General features: G+C 42.6%; 1 protein-coding gene across 6 annotated transcripts in view; it reads left to right on the plus strand.

The window, feature by feature from the left end:
- LOC109541407 overlaps positions 1 to 4,773 on the plus strand; it is a 64,172-nt gene that overhangs the window by 965 nt on the left and 58,434 nt on the right. The window lies entirely within an intron of this gene.

Genomic DNA, 4,773 nt, shown 5'->3' on the forward strand with positions numbered 1-4,773 from the left:
TAGTCGAGGCGGAAACATACCAATATTACAAATTGTTTCCTTCTCCAACTCCCAAAAACAATTCCTTTCTAGTCAATATACCCTTTAAACCATACCTCAGTGAGAAAAAGTACTCATTTGATAACGAAAAATGTCCAGAATTACAAACTAATGAATTTCTTTGCAAAATAACAATCAGCCAGACGATAGGAAATGATCCACCCTGCAGTGTCCAACTTATAAAGTTCCAGTCAAACGTCACAACTTGTCATCCATTCAAAGTTAAAATTGAAGAAACCCAATCGACCAAAGTAGCCGATGGAAAATGGTTAATCACAGCACCCGAAGAAGTAATTGGCAAATCAAACTGCCAAGACCGTCAAGACACCATTCCAATCAAAGGAACATACCTAATCGATTTACCACCTGGTTGCACCACTCAATTCAAATCACTAATATTTGAAAATTTTGAGTTAAAGCAACTACATGTTCAAGAAGTCAACCTACCTAATTTGACTTGGACCACTACTAGAACACTTCAAGCAGTATTTAATTCAAAATAAAAATTGTTTTAAAAACTCCCTTTCCAAGGAAGTGATTTGAACTGGCATCATGTTTTTGCATGAAACCGAACTGCTCCCGAGGGATCGTTTGGTTTTGGGAGAGCAGATCGTTAAGGCGTTCAAGGAACAGTCGTTCGGTGAGTTTTGAGAGAGTAGAGAGGAGGCTGATCGGTCTCCAGTTTTGGGGAAACGTTTTGTTTTTAGTAGGTTTGGGGATTGGTATGATAGAGGCGGTTTTCCAGGATGTAGGAAATTCTCTGAGGGAGAAAGAGGCGTTTATTAAAGTTAGGATTTGGTTTAGGAGACTTTCTGGAAGATGTTTTAGGATTTTGTTTGTAATTTGGTCTGGTCCGGGAGCTTTGCGGGTTTTGAGGGAGGATATTTGTGTTTTCAGTTCGGTCAGTGTTGCGGGTGGAATTTGGGGGCAGTCGGGGGGAATTTGTCTATGTTTGATTTCTCCGAGGTTGTGTTTATCTTCCTCTTCGAAATCAGGGTCGTTTGTCTGGAACATGTTGGGAGAAAACTGGTGTTCTAGGGAGTCGGAGAAGACTTCCGCTTTCTCCTTGTCCGTATAGACCAGTCGTCTCTCTCCATGTATTGGGGGAAGTGTGATTTTGTTTTACCTCTCAAACTCTTGACGATTTTCCAGGCGACGTTGTCGCCTGTTGGGATGTTTTCCAATACCTCGGACCACTTCGTTTTTAATGTTTTTTATTTGAATCTGTATTTGTTTAGTGAGGTGGTTTGCTTCTTGGTTGAGAATAGCATCAGAGAATTGCTTGGCCCTGCGTTTTAGTTTGTTTCTGTTTTTAATAAGTTGTTTAAGTTCTGGCGGAAGGCCGAACGGGTTTTTATTTGAGTTTAGTTTTTGGCTTTTGGCTTTTGCAAGGGCTGCAGAGATATAATTTGAGATTTTCTCTGAAAGAGAGTTAAGCTCCTTTGCGTTTTTGGGAGAGTGGTCCTGAGTTTGAATCTCGGTTTTTCGTGCTGGGAGGCTTTGGGCGGCGGCTGTTTTGGGGGCTTCAGATCTTTGGGCCGCTTTGGCTGCGAAGGAAATTCCAGACGAGACCTTGTCTTGGACCTGTTTGGCTTTTTCCTGCTTTTGAGCAGTGGAGTTTGGGTTTTTTTGGGCAAGAAAAGTAGCTTGCCGGGTGGGGGCCGTCGCAGTTAATGCATTTAGCCGGGATGTCTCTCGGCTTTTTGCATTCCGCGTAGAAATGACTTTGGGCGCATTTGTGGCAAACGGGTTTTGCTCCACAGTTGGCCATGGTGTGTCCGAACTTTTGGCATTTTTTGCACTGAGGAATGTGCCTTAGGTTGCTGACCGAGGAGTGTCTTTGGGGCTCAATGACTACCGCCAAGTTTAGGAGGTACTTAACCTCGAAAATTTTTGTTTGCTCTTTGGGTAAAAGCATTTTAACCATGTTCGTTTTGGTTTTTAAATTTCCCATGCTGAAGAATTGGATTTGGGATGGGTTGAAACCGAGCTCTTCGATTTCAGTTTGGATTTCGGCAAGTGACATATCCTGAAGGGGGCCCTTGACGATGGCAATGAGTTTTTTGTCCTCTGGCAGAGTATGAGTATGAAACTCAATTTTCTCCTTCGAGAGAAGTTTGGTGATGGCTCTATGATCATCAATTGATTGGGGTTGGATTTTGATCCCTAAGTGGACTTTTTTAGGATTTCCTAATTGACAGTTGTGCTGTAGCAAGAGCGAGCGGTTTTGTCCACTCGGACACATTCCTGATGACGACAGGAATGGCTTGCTTTTTTGGGGCAGAGGTGGGGGGAGAAGCTTGGTCCAAAGTGGCACTGGAAGAGGCCTGGCTTTGGGGGGCAGCGGCTTTTTGCACCATATGATGGTGTAGAACGGCGTTGGATGTTTTGGGGAGATTTAAAGGGGCTTTTGGTTTTAGGACTGGGAAGTCCTCGACTTCCATTTGCTCAGCTTCAGCTGAAGGCTTTGCTGGGGCTTGTTGGGCGGGGAGTTCTTGGGCTTCTAGGAGTTGTAGTTTTTGGAAGAGCTCCTTAATTTGGGCTCCTTGTGCCACGATGATTTCGGCTTGTGTGTGCTCTTTTTGACAAAGCGCTTTAAGCTCAGAGAGGATGGCTTGGTTGTGTTTGGTTTTGGTGTTGAATTTGGGGGTTTTGGGGATGCGGGGGAATGTTGGCTGGGAACCGTTGTCACTGCTCATGACCGCACTTTGATCGCTGACGCTAGAATATAACATTTTTTTCCGCGTGTGAGGACACATGCGGTCTGCTGAGGGATTTTGAGAAACACTTGAGGAGTTTCGCGCACGCTGTTTGGTGAAACTAATAATTTTTGCAATTGGTGAATAACTTCACGCACTGGCACGAAGTCACTGTAATTGTTGCTGCTGTTGTTTTGGGTGCTGATGATGAGCTGATGCGTTAAGCACTAGCATAGGAATGAATGAATGAATGAATGAATGAATGGTAATGACTGACTCCCCATGGTTCTCGTCGCCGCTTATATAGTTTTCTCCAGGTAACCCAGACGGTTCTCGAAATCTCCAGACCAGGTGCGAAATTTCTCGCTCGTCAGTGTCCTATTTGACAGTAAATGGGGCGCAAATGGGGCTCCCATTTACTGAAATACCATGAATTTCGATCCCTCCATTTCAAATGTGAGTACCCCAGGCCATTTTCGTTACAATACATAGTTATAGTTAATAAGTTAAATTTACGTAAATTTTTAAAGTAAAAAAATTAAAAGTACCTAACCATATAGAATGCAGAATTTAATATAAGTTTATGTTACATTATGGAAGTATGTACTTGTAATAGTTCAAAATTCCTTAATATATTTAATATTGTAATTGTGTTTTGTTTTTATTTAGCCTTTCCCCGCCACCTGTTTTTAAACTAATTAGCTTTTAAATTCAATGGTCTTCAATTAAATTAGATGCTAAATAATTAAATATTAATTAAATTTAAGAATCTGTATAATCTCGTCAAGCTTCATTAATTTACTACACAACAGATTACAACAGATTAACCTATGTTGATTCCATTTTTTTTCGAATATATTATCAGTGTATACAATATTTTCCATATTTTATCATTTTTTTTTGGTTTGCCCGGCGGCTGGAGGAATAAAAATCTTTGCAAAGACAGCCAGTGTTCCGAACCCTGGGTAGTGTTGGATTCTTACCAACTAAAAAAACCCCTTTTTTGTACTACGAGTTTTCCGGAGTTATCCTTTAAAACTTGTAGTCCTCTCTAAGAATTTGTCAGCTCCGGCATCCGTATGCCATAATATCGCATTCTCTCCATGCTAGCATGGGCATCTTATTAATTTACACCTTACTTCTATGTGCATGCTAATTGCTACCACAGATTACAGAGTGCCGCTGTGATCTGTGATTACTACTAACTCTACATAACCACACTTACAGCTTACGCCGTTTGCTACCTGTTGCCCTATTGGGCTAGTTGGTGTCTGGGCCTTTTTTTCCTGGGTCCCAGATCTTCAGGTGTGTAATTTACAAGATTTCGTAGCTCTTCGTTGGAGTGCCTTCCAGCTTTCTCGAAGTCTTCAGCCGCTTTCCTTGTGAGAAACTCTCTTAGTGGCTCCCACTCCAGGTCCCAGTAGATTTGGGAGTTTCTAACAAACCAGGGCGCATCTATGGCCATCCGCAGAAGTTTGTTTTCTGTGGCCTGAAGTCTATTCAAGTGACACTCGGCCGCATATCCCCACGAAGTGGACGCATACGCCAGTGTCGGCCTGATTATGGTCTTGATGAGGAGTAGCTTGTTCCTGATACTCATCTGGCTTCTTCGATTGAGGAGTGGGTATAGCATAAAGAGTGCCAGGGTCGTATTGGCAGGTCTTGGGATGTCGTTGTGCATATTTTATCATATTCTAATGCCCTACGCCACTGCCAAAGCGGCCATATGTAACCTCCATTCCGGTCGCACTGATTTCAGCGTATACTCCTTCCTCCTCTGTTAGTTTTATATTCAAAGGTTGGGTGAGATGAGGGCTTGTTCACTCTCGTGTAATGACAGTTCTGTGTTAATATAGTTTACTCAGACCATGAGCGCGCTGTTATCGCGCCTCTCAGCTGATCGAAGAAGTTTATTTCAGGCTTGCCAGGTCTACCGTTTCTACGGTGGGTCTCCCGTTTTCATGAGAGCTACTGCTCTACCGCTAAGCCATAAGAACCTACTGCTAAACGTTACGTTAAACACTTTAAATATAAC

This window comes from Dendroctonus ponderosae, unplaced genomic scaffold (assembly GCF_020466585.1).
Source record: "Dendroctonus ponderosae isolate FM_Combo_2020 unplaced genomic scaffold, Dpon_F_20191213v2 Dpon_F_20191213_1, whole genome shotgun sequence".
NCBI lineage: Eukaryota > Metazoa > Arthropoda > Insecta > Coleoptera > Curculionidae > Dendroctonus > Dendroctonus ponderosae.